We start from the raw sequence: 22201 nt of genomic DNA on the forward strand, positions 1-22201 counted from the left end.
AAATGGAGACAGACATTTAAATGGTTGGTGGCACAATATGCACTGTAGGCCTATCTCAGGCCCAGATACTAATTTGACCTTGTCCCTGACCTAAACAGTAAGGAACAATATTAGTCTTCAAACCAACTGGTTCGCTATCAGAGCATCTGCACTCCTTTGTTAAACAACGTGTTAGGGACTTTTCTGCCCCTTTTCTGAAATAGAAACCCTGTGCTGCAATATCTTCATTAAACTGTTACATGTTATGTTTCTATGCAGCATTGATGCATCTGAAGAAGACTCCTCCCTTGGGAGACTCGTTAATGATGATCACTAAAGACTCAATCTCAAAATGAAGGCCATACAAGCAAACGATGAGCCACACTTGTGCCTCTTCGCGACTCGAGATATTGCAGCTGGCGAAGAGTTGACTTATAGTTACGGTGATTCAGACTGGCCATGGAGAACACAGGTGAGGAACTTTTTTTTAAAAGATGCTAGATGAAATTACCACCCATCTTGGAAGAGCCGGGAGGATGAGCAATTCACTACCCTGTCATGCAATATGTTGTGATGCAGACAGTGTCTCTTAACTACTAAGATGTAATTGATGTCTAATTGTTGTCTTGGTTCACTTGATTCAGGTCATCAAAACTGAATTGTCGTCCAGCCCAAAACCTGGTAAGAACTTTACTAAAGTCATATATCAATATGAGTTTTTTTTTCTTCTATTATCACATTTACTATTTCACTTTTACAAATACACATTTATAGTCTAACATCAATTGCACTGGAATGCAGTGCACTTGTTACATACATCAAAAGTTAACTAAATATACAATACATTCAAATATATGAAATAAAAACCTTATCAATAAGAACTCAGTAGTTAGGCTCTTGTGGGCTCATTTAGTAGCCCAACTCATGAGGGATTTGCTCTTCTCCTGAAAAGTTCAGTCCTGCATCTGACCAGAATAGGATGTTCAAAACTAAACGCTACACCAGGCATTTCCTGTGTGCTTTCTTATACAGTAGGTCCCCAGATGTATACAATGCATTAGATCACGTTTTTTGATTTGAGGGGATTTTTCAGTGTTTTAAAAATGTTGATTATGTTTCAGCATCCAGGGGTTTGTCAGTTTCTACAAACACAGTCTCTTAGTGCATAGATGTCTGTGACTATTTTGCCTGTTGGTCACAGGCTGGGAGCAGAACAGGGGCTGTGGCAGAGCAGAGCACTTAGGGGTGAAGTCCCTTGCTCAAAGGCAAAACAGCAGTAGGTAGTACACAGGGATATTGAAGCCGGTAACCCACCGGGCTTCAATATCACCGTATACTACCTACTGCCGTTGTGCCCATCAGCAAGGCACTTTACAACACACACATCACAGGCTGATAGCAGGACAGGGTCTCCAAAAAATGATTGTTCTCTGTAATAATTGACTAGCACAATACAATAACTCCTAATGTTTGTATTTTTGTGTCTGCTAAGGACGACAAGTTGATTTACGGGGAGAGGTCGGGTAATGAAATTATGTGCCCGAGCACAAAACAACATATATGTAATTTTTGTCCCGTCTAAATCTGCCATGTCAGTCATTTTTAATTCCAACCAGAATAACCTCATGTTTTCTGGTCACCTGAAAGTACTAGTCCCGTGAGAATCAACATCAAGTTTTATTTGTCTCCTGCGCCGAATAAAACAGGTGCTTACTTACAAGCCCTTAACCAACAATGCAGTTCAAGAAATAGAGTTAAGAAAATATATACTAAATAAAATAAGTCAGCTTTTGCAGACACGTCTCGCCCCGCATCAGTATAGAAAGGGTCCCTAACAAACTGCATCAGTATAGAAAGGGTCCCTAACAAACTGCATCAGTATAGAAAGGGTCCCTAACAAACTGCATCACCTTTGTGGGGAGACTAAAATCATCAAATCTTGTTGCAAAGTTACAATGTGTATATCATTGACCGCTAGCCAGAAATAGCTATTTTTTTCTTCCTTCCTCGTTATGCAGACATAAGCACACCTGGCACCATCGAGGTGCAGCTGTTTACTTTCTACACGGGTTGTTATTTTTCAGTTTCCTCCTAAGAACAGATTGTAGTGGTAAAATAAAAAGGGATACATTTCTTTGGTGCCATTTAGGTGAAATTGATCTCCAAGCTTCACTCCAGTCAAAACGGGCTTTGCGAGTGTTTGATTCCATTCATTTGCTATGTGCTCCAGCTTATTTGTATTTAAAACAACTTTTTAAACTTTTATTTAACTCGTCAAGTCAGTTAAGAACAAATTCTTATTTTCAATGACAGCCTAGGAACAGTGGGTTAATTGCCTTGTTCAGGGGCAGAATGACAGATTTTTCCCTTGTCAGCTCGGGGATTCAATCTTGCAACCTTTTGGTTACTAGTCCAACGCTCTAACCACTAGGCTACCTGCCTCCCCAGCTTAGCCAACGTTTGCTTGCCATTTTTCTTCCTTGACCTTTTCCATTGTCCAGCCTAGCCTTCTATAGTTACCCACTGTAGGGAAAAGGTTTTGGGGGGGGCTCATATCAGAGGAAAAAAGAAAAGCAGTCAATCATGTCAATAACTGTTTTATCCCTCCTCTGTAGTCCCAAATTAAGTCCAAGTGATTGATGCCACTCAATAAACAAACCTCAGCTACAACCTCCTCATCAAGCATTTACACCAGTATGTGTTGGGTTTGTTGTGGCGGCAATTGCAGAGAAATGCAATTATCTCCTCCCTAAACTCTCATTCTCTTGAGAGCATTAGGCCTACCCTTACTCAGCTACCTAACATCATTATGTAAAAGTAGATCATGATGCTCAGCAGACTACGAAACAAGCCATGTTGAAGGATAAATGTTGATCGAAACAAGTTTGATAGTCAAAGCTGAGTCCATTGTTTTTTAAGTCACAGCTGAGTTTAGCCAAAGCATGTTCAGGCAGTGTGGTCTATCTGCGGCGAAAGAGCCAATAGGCGGGCAGACAGACCCTTGTACCCCTGTTAGCAGCTCTGATTGGCAGTAACTGGTATGTTACTGATATTGATTGACAGCACTTAATGGGCAGGGCTATAAGAAAAGAGATTCTCCCATTGGACAATATTGAGCAAGGGCTCATTTTGTTACTAAATATCAGATTTATTTCTGCTGGGATTTAAAAAAATAAATAATAATTAAGCAAAATGATCTTTCAAAAAATGTATAAAACAACATCTCATGGCACATTAGGGACTGTGAAATGGCAGACACAGTCTGTGACACTAACACACACAATCTACACCCACATTATTCTTTAGTTGTATTGTTTGTGTAAGTCATTGTATTCTAATGCTGATTCTAACCCTAAAACCCCTAGAAACAGCCTTATTCCTTGTCGGGACCTGCAAATGTCCCCAGTTGGTCGAATGTTTGTCAGTTTGCTATTCTTGCGTGGACTTCTGGTCCCCACAAGTATAGTTAAACATGTCCACTCTCACACTCGAACACACACAATCTACACACACATTATTCTTTAGGAATATTGTTGTATTTAATATTTGTGTGAATGTTTTTTGGCTATTAGTGTGTCCGTGCTTGGTTACTTGTCGTGTTTTATGGTAATTTTTGTTGGATTGTACCTCAACTTTAAAGGAGCTAATAGTATTTAAGTATTTCTGTGCCGCGTAGGTTTATTTTGTTTGCCTTGTTTGACTGATTTCAGCTCATTGACGCGTTGCAGAATGACAACTCCCAACCCTTTCAGAACAGCATGGACACGGATGGATCAGATTCCAACTTGAAAGAAGATGCGGAGACCGTGTCTGTGTCTTCCAGCCCCAAACCCACGGTAAGAGAACTTGAATGATGGCCACAGTCGATCGTTGATCCCCCTTTAAATGGTCTATCAGCCTAACTCCCCAGTTATTATAGCCCCTAGCGTATTCACCTAGATCAGGGCTATTCAGCCTAACTCCCCAGTTATTATAGCCCCTAGCGTATTCACCTAGATCAGGGCTATTCAACTATATTCTTACAGTTGGCAGATTTGAAAAAGGTTATTTACTGGGGACCAGACATTGTTTACATGCGATTGCTTTTCCTAAGACCGGTCTGAACCACTTCTTTGGCCGACTTAAAACACAGTCGACCTGCATTACATTCTTCATACATAGCTTTGTTTTTGATTTTTATTTACACATAGGAAACCTTTTATGCATGGCATATGTCAGCTGACCAGCATCACATTCCATTCTGTATTTATTTAATTTCATTCTTTCCTGTCTTACACAATTTATTTTGAACATTAAAAACACACAAGTGTTTCCCTTCGAATGGAAGAAATTGCACTTTGGGAGAGAGCAGAAAAGTGCAACCCGCCGGTCTGAAGATTCACATTTGACAGGAAGAAACAGTGTTTGTTTTCATGTGAGAGAAGCTGGATTTACACGTGTCTGTTTAGGAATTATTCTGCAATAATATGCTCAGTCCAAAATGTTGCACAGCCCGCAGACTGAAGTGCCTCAGATAAGATGTTTGCACGTCTCCGAACTCTAGGTAGAGGGAACCCTTGTCATGTGACATTGGCACCTTAGCATTCGCAGAGAAGTCTCCCCGTCGCATCGGTATAGAAAGGATCCCTAACAAACTGCATTACCTTTGTGTGGAGACTAAACTCATCAAATCATGTTGCAAAGCTATCTTTCAGCTTAACTGAAAACTCTGACATTACTGGTGTCATCTGTACTCGGGATGGCTTTATTAGGCTGGACAAATGACATTTTTAACAACGCTTTTTTTCTGGTAAAAATGAGTTCATTGCATCCGTCGTGGAGCCCAGTTTCATAATATTACCATATGTCCCAGTTGCTTGCTTTAGTTTTGAAGTAATCATGAAAAAACAGGCCTTATTTTAGGGCATTTTTCACCCTGCCATCTCCTATTAGTTCTACTGAGCACCGTGGCACCAACTGGCTTTCCGAACGTTCTATTCCCAGCCCATTGTTCTGCATCACAATGCCATCTCCTATTAGTTCTACTGAGCACCGTGGCACCAACTGGCTTTCTGAACGTTCTATTCCCAGCCCATTGTTCTGCATCACAATGCCATCTCCTATTAGTTCTACTGAGCACCGTGGCACCAACTGGCGTTCCGAACGTTCTATTCCCAGCCCATTGTTCTGCATCACAATGCCATCTCCTATTAGTTCTACTGAGCACCGTGGCACCAACTGGCCTTCCGAACGTTCTATTCCCAGCCCATTGTTCTGCATCACAATGCCATCTCCTATTAGTTCTACTGAGCACCGTGGCACCAACTGGCTTTCTGAACGTTCTATTCCCAGCCCATTGTTCTGCATCACAATGCCATCTCCTATTAGTTCTACTGAGCACCGTGGCACCAACTCGCGTTCCGAACGTTCTATTCCCAGCCCATTGTTCTGCATCACAATGCCTGCTTTGCTATTGTTGGCAATGAGACCTGCCCACGTTGGTAGTTAAAAGGTCAACCACAACAAGAAATGACTCATGGAACTCTGAGGTCGTCCCATTGTTTCCTATGGGGAAATATAGGTATGTCTGTCTATTTTGCTAAATATCTCGCAATGTGTATATTTAGATTTTTTTCAAATTGGACACCATTGGACACAACATTTTAGAATTCTTCTGTGATTTATTTTTGTATTTTTTTTAGCAACATTATCCTACATTTGTTTTTAATGTATACTTTTTAATTTAACCTTGAACTCGTCATGTACAGTATATCACACAGTGTTGGGGTCAATTCCAATCATTTCAACCACTACACTGTGTTTTTTAATTTCTCTTTAATGGTTTTCAATTTGGAATTGGAATTTGCTTTACTTTTTGAATTGAAATGGAAGTTGAACCCAATCCTTACAGCATAACACAAAATGGCTAATATTTTTTAATCCCTGCACATGTTCTAACCACTTGTGTTAAGGAGAAATGTTGGGATATTTGTTCAATAGCCATTTTAGAACTTGTTTAGTATGTATCCCTTATTACTATCAATGGCTACATCAAGCTTGTGACTCTACTAACTTGTTGGATGCATTTGTAGTTTGTTTTGGTTGTTTCTGATTTATTTTATGCCCAATTTCAATTAATTCTAAATAATACACTGCTCAAAAAAATAAAGGGAACACTAAAATAACACATCCTAGATCTGAATGAATGAAATATTCTTATTAAATACTTTTTTCTTTACATAGTTGAATGTGCTGACAACAAAATCACACAAAAATGATCAATGGAAATCAAATTTATCAACCTATGGAGGTCTGGATTTGGAGTCACACTCAAAATTAAAGTGGAAAACCACACTACAGGCTGATCCAACTTTGATGTAATGTCCTTAAAACAAGTCAAAATGAGGCTCAGTAGTGTGTGTGGCCTCCACGTGCCTGTATGACCTCCCTACAACGCCTGGGCATGCTCCTGATGAGGTGGCGGATGGTCTCCTGAGGGATCTCCTCCCAGACCTTGACTAAAGCATCCGCCAACTCCTGGACAGTCTGTGGTGCAACGTGGCGTTGGTGGATGGAGCGAGACATGATGTCCCAGATGTGCTCAATTGGATTCAGGTCTGGGGAACGGGCGGGCCAGTCCATAGCATCAATGCCTTCCTCTTGCAGGAACTGCTGACACACTCCAGCCACATGAGGTCTAGCATTGTCTTGCATTAGGAGGAACCCAGGGCCAACCGCACCAGCATATGGTCTCACAAGGGGTCTGAGGATCTCATCTTGGTACCTAATGGCAGTCAGGCTACCTCTGGCGAGCACATGGAGGGCTGTGCGGCCCCCCAAAGAAATGCCACCCCACACCATGACTGACCCACCGCCAAACCGGTCATGCTGGAGGATGTTGCAGGCAGCAGAACGTTCTCCACGGCGTCTCCAGACTCTGTCACGTCTGTCACATGTGCTCAGTGTGAACCTGCTTTCATCTGTGAAGAGCACAGGGTGCCAGTGGCGAATTTGCCAATCTTGGTGTTCTCTGCCAAACGTCCTGCACGGTGTTGGGCTGTAAGCACAACCCCCACCTGTGGACGTCGGGCCCTCATACCACCCTCATGGAGTCTGTTTCTGACCGTTTGAGCAGACACATGCACATTTGTGGCCTGCTGGAGGTCATTTTGCAGGGCACTGGCAGTGCTCCTCCTGCTCCTCCTTGCACAAAGGCGGAGGTAGCGGTCCTGCTGCTGGGTTGTTGCCCTCCTACGGCCTCCTCCACGTCTCCTGATGTACTGGCCTGTCTCCTGGTAGCGCCTCCATGCTCTGGACACTACGCTGACAGACACAGCAAACCTTCTTGCCACAGCTCGCATTGATGTGCCATCCTGGATGAGCTGCACTACCTGAGCCACTTGTGTGGGTTGTAGACTCCTGTAGAGTCCTCTTTATTGTAAATAAGACTAATGTTTTCTAAACACTTTTGCCTGCCCCCACCCCATTGGATATGTTTCATGCTGAATGTCCATCAGTCAGCTACCCTCCCCTAAACTCAGGCCAAAATCTGTGGATGTCATTTTTCTACACTGCTATCTAGAACCTAAAAGGGTTCTTTGGCTGTCCCCACAGGATTTTGGGTGTGTACTGAGCATTAGCCTACAAAATAGGCAATGGAATGATTACAAATAATCAGGACATGATTGTACAGCTATTGGTTTAGTATGTAAGAGTTGATATGTTGGAGTAAACAGTTCAGGTTTTCAGTGATCAGACAATCTATTCAGTAAACAAATGTATCAATTCTGATTTGTTCTTATGATTTCAGCTCAAACAAATGCTTGGATATGATTCTGAAGACTCAATCAGCAGCATCGAAATAACAGAAGATGAGTATGCGCCAGGAACAGAAAGTGAAAGTGAGAGCAGTTTAGAGAAATGTAATGCATTGAAGGACAAATGCCTCACTACAGCCAGATCTGCACCTAAATATGGCCGTCTTGACAAAGGCATAGTTGGATATGACCCTGAAGACTCAATCAGCAGTATAGAAATAACAGATGATGAATATGTGACCTTATTTGCCTACCGTCTGTAAGCAGTTAGTGTTCATTAGTTGTTTATGGTTCATTGAACAAGCATGGGAAAGTGTTTAAACCTTTAACAATGAAGTTCTGTGAAGTTATTTGGATTTTACGAATTATCTTTGAAAGACAGGGTCTTGAAAGAGGGACATTTATTTTTTTGCTGAGTTTATATAGTACTAGAACAGTGACAAAGCCATTTGTTCCTTGTAAGTAGGGGTGTAACGGTTCACCAAACCCACTGTTCACAATGTTTTGGGGTGACGGTTCAATTTTTCCGGTACAGCGGAAAAATAAAATGCCATTACAATGTTCAGCGTTCACAATGTTCCCGGGATTGTATGTTGTGAAAGGATTGTTATGTTGGGTCTCAAGTTTCCACTCTGATGCTGCGTTTGTAACCATGTGGGAGGTGGGAATTGACCAGTTGTCTTAAATCCTATTTGGATGCTTTCATGTCATTTCATTTTATTGATAAACGGCGATTGGCTAATGGCCAACAACTGCATCAACCATAAACTAAAAGTACAGCTATCAATCTTGTAAACAAATTATAGAGTTCAAAAACAGATAGCTTTTTATAAATAATGTTTTGTTGCATTTAACTGCCAAAAATGCCTTTTATAAAAAACATTTTCTTAGTAGGTGACGTCAGAGGTCACCATGTGGTAGAAGTGGGAGCTCAGGATGATGAGTTTAGTAATTACCAGTTAGAGGTCACCATGTGGTAGAAGTGGGAGCTCAGGATGATGAGTTTAGTAATTACCAGTTAGAGGTCACCATGTGGTAGAAGTGGGAGCTCAGGATGATGAGTTTAGTAATTACCAGTCAGAGGTCACCATGTGGTAGAAGTGGGAGCTCAGGATGATGAGTTTCCCCTAATGATTACTAGTTAGAGGGCCTTTTCAAGTGGATTTTTCCCAGTGTTATGTAATAAATTGCCACTTCCCACTTGGTAACAAATGCACCATGTTATTGCCTCCTTCAGTGCCTCATAAATGAGGCTTGTCTGTAGCACGTTACATCTCCCACTCTGGGGTAATGTGAAAGCCTTGCCCCCACTAAGCCATGTGTCCTAAATCATTTCCCAGTGTGTCTTGACTTTTCTAGTGAACTGTAGCATTACCACCCATGACTGTATCTGTTAGTGACAGAGACAGTTGTTGAATTCGTTCATTTTCAGGACTGTGGCCTTAACCAAGTTAGTTCCGAGGCATGTAGTATATTCAAAGTATTTGACAATACATTGCATATCTCTGAATGTACATTTGATATTTTTGTACTCCAGGGAACTATACTGTACCCTTATTTCTACGTGTCTGTATGCCTGCCCGCCCGTCTGTCCCTCTTCCTGCCTGCCCGCCTCCCTGTTTGTTTGATTTTGTAAATAAAAAAATCTGACCATCAAAAATCTGTCCTCATCCTTCCCTGACTTTTCCGTAATGTTTTGTATTTTACACAGTTAATTTGTCAGAATTTTGAAATCTCAAACAAAATACAAAAGTATTTAGAGCCTTTTTCACACTTAACTTAATCCGCCAAGACAATGTGCTGTAGGAAGTTGGTACCCAGCCAGGTGATAATGCAACTCTCCTGACTGAGTGAATGACAAATTGATGAATGGGTGATAATTGTGCACCTTCACAATTACATTTAAATGAGGCCTGAGTGATGAGGAGGGTGAAGAGGTTGAATTAATTTGAACAATAATGTATTGATGAGTTTGTTATGCCTATTTATCAGCAGCAAATCATTTGACCTCATGACTTGTGGGTTGATACCATTACTTTTACATTTTACTTTGTAAAAACCAGTTATGGGACTGTTTTATTTACTCCAACTCTCTTTAATATTTATCACATTTATTGTAAATAAGAACATTTTAAATGTTGCACTAGGCCTTCTAAATAATTCATATTGGGCGGGAAACAATCGATGCCAGACAACCTGATCAGCTGATTGAAACGACCCCTGAAACGATACCACATGTTCACACATAAGAGTTAGCCTGTAGACACGTTTACACTGGCAGTCGGATGAGGGACAATATATTAGGCCTATTATTTGTCAAATTGTACATGAAGAGATGGGCGCATCGCTTTATCAAATCCGCCACATGCAGGTAAAACATTGTGATTTCTACATAGTCTCTGAAAAAGCATATTCTGCACTTTTTATGACACGTACCTTTTATGACACGTACCTTTTATGACACTTACCTTTGATAAATAACTGAATTCAAGAGGTGCAGCTCTTTTTTTCAAATGTAACTTTTTACAAGAATATTCGTGCTGTCCCTGCATTCAGCTCATGACCACTCGGCAGCATAGCTCTGGCTACTAAGCAAAAACTAGTAACATAATAAACGTAACATTAAAATATGCTATTCTGTTGTTAATTGATGAATGGGCGCCAGCAACCAGAAATAAACGAATAATGGTGCATGTCATTTCAGTTTGCGCCAAGGTCGAAACCAAGTACTTGCTCAATGTCTTTCCCTATCTGGTGAAAGATGAAACCAGGCCAGCGGGTCAGAGACTGGTGTTGAAACTCGTGGACAAAGGCAGGAATATGACCATGGTCAACTTCTTCACATTAATTACCCCTGGCAGACTTGTTGATTGCAAAGAAGACGAACCTTCTCGGAATAGTGAACAAGGCAGGAGCCTTTATTTTAAACCATAAAAATAAGACATAATGTCAAGTTGGCAGGAAACAGGAAACAAGGCCCATGAAAACTGTTGGTAGTGCAACTGATTTGTTTATGGGGCTTGTTCACACAAATCCCCGAAGCTGACTGTGGACCCGAAACTTAAAGAGAAGACAGGATTGATTCATGTGTAAAGGGTATAAGGGCACAATAGTGTCTGATTCAATCAGCAAGTGACTGTTTTTATATCTTGTCATGAATATATTTACACAAATATATCTTTATGCAATTAATCCTTTACAATTGTTCATGCACATACGCTCCGTTTGTTTAGGAATAAATAAATTCACCTGGCTGGTTATAGTGTTATTATTAATGACTATAACTCTGTTACTAATCACCTGGCTGGTTAAAGGATTAATACATTTTACATTTACATTTTAGTCATTTAGCAGACGCTCTTATCCAGAGCGACTTACAGTAGAGTGCATACATTTTATTACATTTTTTTTTTTTTTTTTTTTACATACTGAGACAAGGATATCCCTACCGGCCAAACCCTCCCTACCGGCCAAACCCTCCCTACCGGCCAAACCCTCCCTACCGGCCAAACCCTCCCTACCGGCCAAACCCTCCCTACCGGCCAAACCCTCCCTAACCCAGACGACGCTATGCCAATTGTGCGTCGCCCCACGGACCTCCCGGTTGCGGCCGGCTGCGACAGAGCCTGGGCGCAAACCCAGAGACTCTGGTGGCGCAGCTAGCACTGCGATGCAGTGCTCTAGACCACTGCGCCACCCGGGAGGTAATATTATTATCTGTTAGTTTCTGTTAGAAGCTGTAACTGGACTTTATTAATAATGACTATAACTCTATTACTAATCAAACCTATAAATAAAGTAGATCAAATGGATTCCACTGTAGAGTTTTATTGTCAGGGAAGCAGAAATAGGCTGTAGGCCTACGTGTTTCTAGGACTGTAGAATTATACAAAACATATCCTTGACTCTCTAAATAAATAACTATTTTTTTATTGATATTTTCCCATTATTTCTTCATGCAATTAATCATTTACAACAGTTTATGCAATATTTATAAAGCATTTATTTATCAATCATGTTTGCACACCTTGTAGGTTGATATGCATCTGATGCTAAAGAGGCCCGGTAACATTCTCTAGTGGTTCTGATATGCTGAAAGGCCATTCAAACTGATCTAGATTAGAATCCATTCTCTAGTGGGTTCTGATATGCTGAAAGGCCATTCAAACTGATCTAGATTAGAATCCATTCTCTAGTGGGTTCTGATATGCTGAAAGGCCATTCAAACTGATCTAGATTAGAATCCATTCTCTAGTGGTTCTGATATGCTGAAAGACCATTCAAACTGATCTAGATTAGAATCCATTCTCTAGTGGGTTCTGATATGCTGAAAGGCCATTCAAACTGATCTAGATTATAATCCATTCTCTAGTGGTTCTGATATGCTGAAAGGCCATTCAAACTGATCTAGATTAGAATCCATTCTCTAGTGGTTCTGATATGCTGAAAGGCCATTCAAACTGATCTAGATTAGAATCCATTCTCTAGTGGGTTCTGATATGCTGAAAGGCCATTCAAACTGATCTAGATTAGAATCCATTCTCTAGTGGTTCTGATATGCTGAAAGGCCATTCAAACTGATCTAGATTATAATCCATTCTCTAGTGGTTCTGATATGCTGAAAGGCCATTCAAACTGATCTAGATTAGAATCCATTCTCTAGTGGTTCTGATATGCTGAAAGGCCATTCAAACTGATCTAGATTAGAATCCATTCTCTAGTGGTTCTGATATGCTGAAAGGCCATTCAAACTGATCTAGATTAGAATCCATTCTCTAGTGGTTCTGATATGCTGAAAGGCCATTCAAACTGATCTAGATTAGAATCCATTCTCTAGTGGTTCTGATATGCTGAAAGACCATTCAAACTGATCTAGATTAGAATCCATTCTCTAGTGGTTCTGATATGCTGAAAGGCCATTCAAACTGATCTAGATTAGAATCCATTCTCTAGTGGTTCTGATATGCTGAAAGGCCATTCAAACTGATCTAGATTAGAATCCATTCTCTAGTGGGTTCTGATATGCTGAAAGACCATTCAAACTGATCTAGATTAGAATCCATTCTCTAGTGGGTTCTGATATGCTGAAAGGCCATTCAAACTGATCTACATTAGAATCCATTCTCTAGTGGGTTCTGATATGCTGAAAGGCCATTCAAACTGATCTAGATTAGAATCCATTCTCTAGTGGTTCTGATATGCTGAAAGGCCATTCAAACTGATCTAGATTAGCATCCATTCTCTAGTGGGTTCTGATATGCTGAAAGGCCATTCAAACTGATCTAGATTAGAATCCATTCTCTAATGGTTCTGATATGCTGAAAGGCCATTCAAACTGATCTAGATTAGAATCCATTCTCTAGTGGTTCTGATATGCTGAAAGGCCATTCAAACTGATCTAGATTAGAATCCATTCTCTAGTGGGTTCTGATATGCTGAAAGGCCATTCAAACTGATCTAGATTATAATCCATTCTCTAGTGGTTCTGATATGCTGAAAGGCCATTCAAACTGATCTAGATTAGAATCCATTCTCTAGTGGGTTCTGATATGCTGAAAGGCAATTCAAACTGATCTAGATTAGAATCCATTCTCTAGTGGTTCTGATATGCTGAAAGACCATTCAAACTGATCTAGATTAGAATCCATTCTCTAGTGGGTTCTGATATGCTGAAAGGCCATTCAAACTGATCTAGATTAGAATCCATTCTCTAGTGGGTTCTGATATGCTGAAAGGCCATTCAAACTGATCTAGATTAGAATCCATTCTCTAGTGGTTCTGATATGCTGAAAGGCCATTCAAACTGATCTAGATTAGAATCCATTCTCTAGTGGTTCTGATATGCTGAAAGGCCATTCAAACTGATCTAGATTAGAATCCATTCTCTAATGGGTTCTGATATGCTGAAAGGCCATTCAAACTGATCTAGATTAGAATCCATCTTCCCCTTGTGCCCTAAACAACAGCCGACACTATTGTCCCCAGATGGTACTAGTTGGTCGGAACTTGGTCCCCAGATGGGACTTCCTGTTGACGCCAAATAAGGAGTTTCCTCTTGTGTCCCCACATTGATCAACTTCCCAGTCCCCACAATGTTGTCTACCCCGATTTCAATGAATCAATTACATTTGAAGGGGTGTATTTATTATAGATGTTGTTTAAGATTTGTTGATATTTTCATCTTGTCTCCAGGTTGTCAGGAAAGTGGTGTCCCCAGAATGTGGTGTGAGACCAGGTGTCCCCAGAATGTGGTGTGAGAACAGGTGTCCCCAGAATGTGGTGTGAGAACAGGTGTCCCCAGAATGTGGTGTGAGAACAGGTGTCCCCAGAATGTGGTGTGAGAACAGGTGTCCCCAGAATGTGGTGTGAGAACAGGTGTCCCCAGAATGTGGTGTGAGAACATGTGTCCCCAGAATGTGGTGTGAGAACAGGTGTCCCCAGAAGGTGATATAAACACATGTGTGTGTGTGTCCTTTATCTTCCTCAGTGGGGAAAGAGAGAAATAAAGAAGTACATTTAAAGACGAGCGTCGTCCTGAATAATTTCTGCTGACTAATCTATCCCTCTCTCTCTTGCTCTCTCTCTTGCTCTCCCTCTCTCTCTCTCTTGCTCTCCCTTCACAGCAACTCATAACTCTCAGTGAGTCACTGATATCACCCAGCCCATCAGGGCTCAAAGGCCCCCAATAACCAAATATAAAGCAACTTCCACACATCCTCTGTCTCCACTCCCTCTCTCTCTCTCTTTCCCTCGGTTCTGACTCTCTCCCCCCCTCTCTCTCTCTTTCCCTCTGTTCTGACTCTCTCCCCTCCCTTTCTCTCTCTTTCCCTCTGTTCTGACTCTCTACCCTCCCCCTCTCTTTCTTTCCCTCTGTTCTGACTCTCTCCCCCCTCTCTCTCTCTTTCCCTCTGTTCTGACTCTCTCCCCTCCCTCTTTCTCTCTTTACCTCTGTTCTGACTCTCTACCCTCCCTCTCTCTCTCTTTCCCTCTGTTCTGACTCTCTACCCTCTCGCTCTCTCTTTCCCTCTGTTCTGACTCTCTACCCTCCCTCTCTCACTCTTTCCCTCTGTTCTGACTCTCTCCCCTCCCTCTCTCTCTCTTTCCCTCTGTTCTGACTCTCTCCCCTCCCTCTCTCTCTCTTTCCCTCTGTTCTGACTCTCTCCCCTCCATCTCTCTCTCTTTCCCTCTGTTCTGACTCTACCCTCCCTCTCTCTCTTTCCCTCTGTTCTGACTCTCTACCCTCCCTCTCTTTCCCTCGGTTCTGACTCTCTACCCTCCCTCTCTCTCCTTCCCTCTGTTCTGACTCTCTCCCCTCCCTCTCTCTCTCTTTCCCTCTGTCCTGACTCTCTACCATCCCTCTCTCTCTTTCCCTCTGTTCTGACTCTCTCCCCCCTCTCTCTCTCTTTCCCTCTGTTCTGACTCTCTCTCCCCTCCCCCTCTCTCTTCCCCTCTGTTCTGACTCTCTCCACTCCCTCTCCCTCTCTTTCCCTCTGTTCTGACTCTCTACCCTCCCTCTCTCTCTCTTTCCCTCAGTTCTGACTCTCTCCACTCCCTCTCTCTCTCTTTCCCTCAGTTCTGACTTTTTACCCTCCCTCTCTCACTCTTCCCCTCTGTTCTGACTCTCTACCCTCCCTCTCTCTCTCTTTCCCTCTGTTCTGACTCTCTACCCTCCCTCTCTCTTTTTCCCTCTGTTCTGACTCTCTACCCTCCCTCTCTCTCCTTCCCTCTGTTCTGACTCTCTACCCTCCCTCTCTCTCTCTTTCCCTCTGTTCTGACTCTCTCCCCTCCCTCTCTCTCTCTTTCCCTCTGTTCTGACTCTCTCCCCTCCATCTCTCTCTCTTTCCCTCTGTTCTGACTCTACCCTCCCTCTCTCTCTTTCCCTCTGTTCTGACTCTCTACCATCCCTCTCTTTCCCTCGGTTCTGACTCTCTACCCTCCCTCTCTCTCCTTCCCTCTGTTCTGACTCTCTCCCCTCCCTCTCTCTCTCTTTCCCTCTGTCCTGACTCTCTACCATCCCTCTCTCTCTTTCCCTCTGTTCTGACTCTCTCCCCCCCCTCTCTCTCTTTCCCTCTGTTCTGACTCTCTCTCCCCTCCCCCTCTCTCTTCCCCTCTGTTCTGACTCTCTCCACTCCCTCTCCCTCTCTTTCCCTCTGTTCTGACTCTCTACCCTCCCTCTCTCTCTCTTTCCCTCAGTTCTGACTCTCTCCACTCCCTCTCTCTCTCTTTCCCTCAGTTCTGACTTTTTACCCTCCCTCTCTCACTCTTTCCCTCTGTTCTGACTCTCTACCCTCCCTCTCTCTCTCTTTCCCTCTGTTCTGACTCTCTACCCTCCCTCTCTCTCTTTTCCCCTCTGTTCTGACTCTCTACCCTCCCTCTCTCTCCTTCCCTCTGTTCTGACTCTCTACCCTCCCTCTCTCTCTCTTTTCCTCTGTTCTGACTCTCTACCCTCCCTCTTTCCCTCGGTTCTGACTCTCTACCCTCCCTCTCTCTCCTTCCCTCTGTTCTGACTCTCTCCCCTCCCTCTCTCTCTCTTTCCCTCTGTCCTGACTCTCTACCCTCCCTCTCTCTCTCTTTCCCTCTGTTCTGACTCTCTACCCTCCCTCTCTCTCTTTTCCCCTCTGTTCTGACTCTCTACCCTCCCTCTCTCTCCTTCCCTCTGTTCTGACTCTCTACCCTCCCTCTCTCTCTCTTTTCCTCTGTTCTGACTCTCTACCCTCCCTCTTTCCCTCGGTTCTGACTCTCTACCCTCCCTCTCTCTCCTTCCCTCTGTTCTGACTCTCTCCCCTCCCTCTCTCTCTCTTTCCCTCTGTCCTGACTCTCTACCATCCCTCTCTCTCTTTCCCTCTGTTCTGACTCTCTCCCCCCTCTCTCTCTCTTTCCCTCTGTTCTGACTCTCTCTCCCCTCCCCTCTCTCTTCCCCTCTGTTCTGACTCTCTCCACTCCCTCTCCCTCTCTTTCCCTCTGTTCTGACTCTCTACCCTCCCTCTCTCTCTCTTTCCCTCAGTTCTGACTCTCTCCACTCCCTCTCTCTCTCTTTCCCTCAGTTCTGACTTTTTACCCTCCCTCTCTCACTCTTCCCCTCTGTTCTGACTCTCTACCCTCCCTCTCTCTCTCTTTCCCTCTGTTCTGACTCTCTACCCTCCCTCTCTCTTTTTCCCTCTGTTCTGACTCTCTACCCTCCCTCTCTCTCCTTCCCTCTGTTCTGACTCTCTACCCTCCCTCTCTCTCTCTTTCCCTCTGTTCTGACTCTCTCCCCTCCCTCTCTCTCTCTTTCCCTCTGTTCTGACTCTCTCCCCTCCATCTCTCTCTCTTTCCCTCTGTTCTGACTCTACCCTCCCTCTCTCTCTTTCCCTCTGTTCTGACTCTCTACCCTCCCTCTCTCTCCTTCCCTCTGTTCTGACTCTCTCCCCTCCCTCTCTCTCTCTTTCCCTCTGTCCTGACTCTCTACCATCCCTCTCTCTCTTTCCCTCTGTTCTGACTCTCTCCCCCCCTCTCTCTCTTTCCCTCTGTTCTGACTCTCTCTCCCCTCCCCCTCTCTCTTCCCCTCTGTTCTGACTCTCTCCACTCCCTCTCCCTCTCTTTCCCTCTGTTCTGACTCTCTACCCTCCCTCTCTCACTCTTTCCCTCTGTTCTGACTCTCTACCCTCCCTCTCTCTCTCTTTCCCTCTGTTCTGACTCTCTACCCTCCCTCTCTCTCTTTTCCCCTCTGTTCTGACTCTCTACCCTCCCTCTCTCTCCTTCCCTCTGTTCTGACTCTCTACCCTCCCTCTCTCTCTCTTTTCCTCTGTTCTGACTCTCTCCCCCCTCTCTCTCTCTTTCCCTCTGTTCTGACTCTCTCTCCCCTCCCTCTCTCTCTTTCCCTCTGTTCTGACTCTCTCCCCCCTCTCTCTCTCCTTCCCTCTGTTCTGACTCTCTCCCCCCTCTCTCTCTCCTTCCCTCTGTTCTGACTCTCTCCCCCCTCTCTCTCTCTTTCCCTCTGTTCTGACTCTCTACCCTCCCTCTCTCTCTCTCTCTCTCTGTTCTGACTCTCTACCCTCCCCCTCTCTCTCTTTCCCTCTGTTCTGACTCTCTCCCCTCCCTCTCTTTCTCCCCCTCAGGGCTCCATATCCTCTATCAGTTCTGACTCTCTACCCTCCCAGTATAGTCTACACAAACTGGACAACAGGACAATTATCCTCAGCCTGGACTTGAACCCGATTGAACATCTCTGGAGAGACCTGAAAATAGCTGTGCAGCAACGCTCCCCATCCAACCTGACAGCTTGAGAGGATCTGCAGAGAAGAATGGGACAAACTCCCCAAATACAGGTGTGTCAAGTTTGTAGCATCATACCCAAGAAGACTCAAGGCTGTAATCACTGCCAAAGGTGCTTCAACAAAGTACTGAGTAAAGGTTCTGAATACTTATGTAAATGTGATATCTAAGTTTTTTTTAAATAAAAATTTGCACATAAAATAAACTGGTTTTGCTTTGTAATTATGGGTTATTGTGTGTAGATTGATGAGGGAAAAACAATTTAATCCATTTTAGAATAAGGCTGTAACGTGACAAAATGTGTAAAAAGTCAAGGGGTCTGAATGCTTTCTGAATGCACTGTATATCAGTATATTAGACTCTCTCTCTCTCTGCAGTGATGTTGTTTTCATCACTTCTGGTTTAACACTGACATCAAGTGGTGATTGTCCAAACTGCACCCCTGTTAAGATATAAAAAGCGAGAGAGATTGGAGGGAGAGAGATAGAGAAAGCAGAGAGAGAGAGCAGAGAGAAGAGAGCAGAGAGATCAGAGGGAGAGAGAGCAGAGAGAGAGAGCAGAGAGAGAGCAGAGAAGAGAGAGAGCAGAGAGAGAGACAGCAGAGAGAGAGAGCAGAGAGAGAGCAGAGAGAGACAGCAGAGAGAGACAGCAGAGAGAGAGCAGAGAGAGAGCAGAGAGAGCAGAGAGAGAGACAGCAGAGAGAGAGCAGAGAGACAGCAGAGAGAGCAGAGAGAGCAGAGAGAGAGACAGCAGAGAGAGAGAGCAGAGAGACAGCAGAGAGAGAGAGCAGAGAGAGAGAGCAGAGAGAGAGAGCAGAGAGAGAGAGAGCAGAGAGACAGCAGAGAGAGACAGCAGAGAGAGAGAGCAGAGAGAGAGAGCAGAGAGAGAGAGAGACAGCAGAGAGAGAGAGAGCAGAGAGAGAGCAGAGAGAGAGCAGAGAGAGCAGAGAGAGACAGCAGAGAGAGAGAGCAGAGAGAGAGCAGAGAGAGCGCAGAGAGAGCAGAGAGAGCAGAGAGAGCGCAGAGAGAGCAGAGAGAGCAGAGAGAACAGAGAGAGAGAGAGCAGAGAGAGCAGAGAGAGACAGCAGAGAGAGAGAGCAGAGAGACAGCAGAGAGAGCAGAGAGAGAGACAGCAGAGAGAGAGAGAGCAGAGAGAGAGAGAGACTGCAGAGAGACAGCAGAGAGACAGCAGAGAGAGAGAGAGACAGCAGAGAGACAGCAGAGAGAGAGAGCAGAGAGAGAGCAGAGAGAGAGCAGAGAGAGAGAGCAGAGAGAGAGAGCAGAGAGACAGCAGAGATAGAGCAGAGAGAGAGCAGAGAGAGACAGCAGAGAGAACACTATCTGATATATATCCCCCCCTCAGAATCCCCATATTACTCAGAGGAGATCTTCCCCACCCTTGAGGAAGAGACGTGTCATTTCCAGGCCCAGGGAAATGTGCTCATCTGTGGGGACACAAATGCGCACACAGGAACACTACCTGATCTAACGAGCACACGAGGGGACAGCTTTATTACAGGGGGACAGCTTTATTACAGGCCATACTGTTTCTAACTGTCTTAATCTCCCCAATAGAAACAACAGTGACAGCACCGTCAACAAAAACGGAAGGGATCTGTTGCAGCTCTGTAGAAGCCTGGGTCTGTACTTTGTCAATGGTAGGTTACGGGGGGGACTCTTTGGGGAGATTCACCTACTGCTCACCTCTTGGCCACATCACAGTAGACTATATGATAACAGACATTGACCCTTTCTCTCTCAGCTTATTCACTGTCAAGCCACTAACACCTCTGTCTGATCACAGCCAAATTACGTTGTTCCTCAAAAGAACAGACATGGAAACAACCAGACATTCACAGCCCAGTAAGCTGTACAACATCAGAAATGCATACAGATGGGCCCAAAACAGCACAGAAGAATACCAGAAAGCAACCTGGAACCAAAATATCTTATCTCTTAGATAACTTTATAGATACCAAATTCACTCACAGTAAAGAAGGCATCAATCTAGCAGTACAAAACATCAACTATATATTCAGGCAAACGGCAAAAGAAGCACAATTGAAATTGATAAAAAACAAAACAAAAAAGATCACAGATGACAACTGGTTTGATGCAGATTGTAAAATTATAAGGAAAAAACTTAGAACACTATCCAACCAAAAGCACAGAGACCCAAATAATGGTGAATTACGCATTCATTACCGTGAGACTTTAAAACTCTATAAACGTGCACTCAGAACCAAAAAAGCACAGTACAACAGCAAGCAGCTGACACTAATTGAGGAGTCCATAAACACAAACAACTTCTGGCAAAATTGGAAAAAAATTAAAAAATCTAAACAAGAGGAATTAGCGATACAAAATGGTGACATATGGACAGCCCATTTTAAAACACTCTACAACACCGTTCAAACTGACACAAACGCAGAACAACGCCAAATTCATGAGAAGTTGAATGGATTAGAAAAAGCTATAAAGGACAATCAACATCCACTGGACTCCCCAATTACTGACCAGGAGCTCTATAAGAAACTTCAGGCTTTCAAATTTAAAAAAGCATGCGGACCTGATGGCATCCTAAATGAGATGCTCAAACTCACTAGTGCAACATTTCAATTGGCTATATTAAAACTGTTTAATTTGATCCTGAGTGTAGGTTATTTCCCTGACATCTGGAATCAAGGACTCATAACCCCAATCTTTAAGAACGGAGACAAATTTGACCCTAACAATTACAGAGGCATTTGTGTGAACAGTAACCTGGGGAAGGTTTTCTGTAGTATTATAAACGTAAGAGTTCTAAACTTCCTTAATAAGTACAATAAGCACAATGTCTTGAGTAAAAGCCAAATTGGATTTATACCAAAACATCGCACAACTGATCATATTTACACCCTACACACCCTGATGGATAAACATGTCCACCAAAATAATACCGAAATATACGCTTGCTTTATCGACTTCCAAAAAGCATTTGATTCTATTTGGCATACAGGACTGTTCTACAAAGTTATTGAAAGTGGTGTAGGGGGTAAAACATATGACATAATTAAATCAATGTATACTGGCAATACGTGCAGCATTAAAATTGGCAAGAAAAGAACACAATTCTTTAACCAGGGGCGGGGCCTTCGTCAGGGTTGTAGTCTGAGCCCTGCACTCTTCAATATTTACATCAACGAATTGGCCACTATTCTAGAGAAATCCTCAGCCCCTGGTGTTAGTCTCCACAATTCAGAGGTTAAATGCCTACTCTTCGCAGATGACCTATGCCTGCTGTCACCCACAGCACATGGCCTACAGCAGAGCCTGGACCTGCTAGAGCAGTACTGCTAGACCTGGGGCCTTGGCAGTAAACCCCAAAAAGACTAAAATAATGATTTTCCAGAGAAGATCCAGATCTCAGGGAATTAGACCAAAGTTCTCAATTGGTACAAAATATATAGAGTACTGTACACACTACAATTACTGAGGTTTAAAAATAAGCTGAACTGGACACCTTAATGAGGCATTGAATGAACTGAGAGAGAAAGCACGCAGGGCATCCTACGCCATTAAAAAGCAAATTGAAATTGGAATACCTATTAAAATTTGGCTAAAACTAATTGAATATGTCATTGAACCAATTGCACTTTATGGCAGCGAGGTGTGGGGTCCACTTACAAAACAAGATTTCATCAAATGGGACAAACATCCCATTGAAACCCTGCATGCAGAGTTCTGTAAGATTCTCCTACCTGTCCAGAGGAAAACTACAAACAATGCATGCAGGGCAGAATTAGGCAAATATCCACTAATAATAAAAACTCAAAAAAGAGCAATTAAGTTTTGGAAACATCTAAAATACAGTGACCCCCTCTCATATCATTACCAAGCCCTGCAATACCAAGAGCTGAGCAAAGAAAAGAGTCCCCTCATCCAGCTGGTCCTGGGGCTGAGTTCACTAACCTGTTCTACTAACACACTGAAGCCTCAGTCCCCTCATCCAGCTGGTCCTGGGGCTGAGTTCCTAACCTGTTCTACTAACACACTGAAGCCTCAGGACCAGAACATCCAATCAATCAGGATAAACCAAATTACAACACAGTCAAAACAAAACTATATTGCTTATTGGGAAACACAAGCACAAAGCAAAATGCAGTGCTATCTGGCCCTAAATCGACAGTACAC

At 43.4% G+C, this 22201-nt stretch overlaps 1 long non-coding RNA gene across 1 annotated transcript; it reads left to right on the forward strand.

The window, feature by feature from the left end:
• Positions 1-258: 258 nt before the first annotated feature.
• On the forward strand, positions 259-9416 carry LOC129841944 (uncharacterized). The gene is made up of 4 exons (XR_008757430.1): positions 259-451; positions 624-660; positions 3690-3815; positions 7769-9416. It is a non-coding gene; the product is annotated as an uncharacterized LOC129841944 (long non-coding RNA).
• The last annotated feature ends 12785 nt before the right edge of the window (positions 9417-22201 follow it).

The sequence above is a fragment of the Salvelinus fontinalis genome, unplaced genomic scaffold (genome assembly GCF_029448725.1).
Source record: "Salvelinus fontinalis isolate EN_2023a unplaced genomic scaffold, ASM2944872v1 scaffold_0004, whole genome shotgun sequence".
In the NCBI taxonomy this organism is placed as follows: domain Eukaryota; kingdom Metazoa; phylum Chordata; class Actinopteri; order Salmoniformes; family Salmonidae; genus Salvelinus; species Salvelinus fontinalis.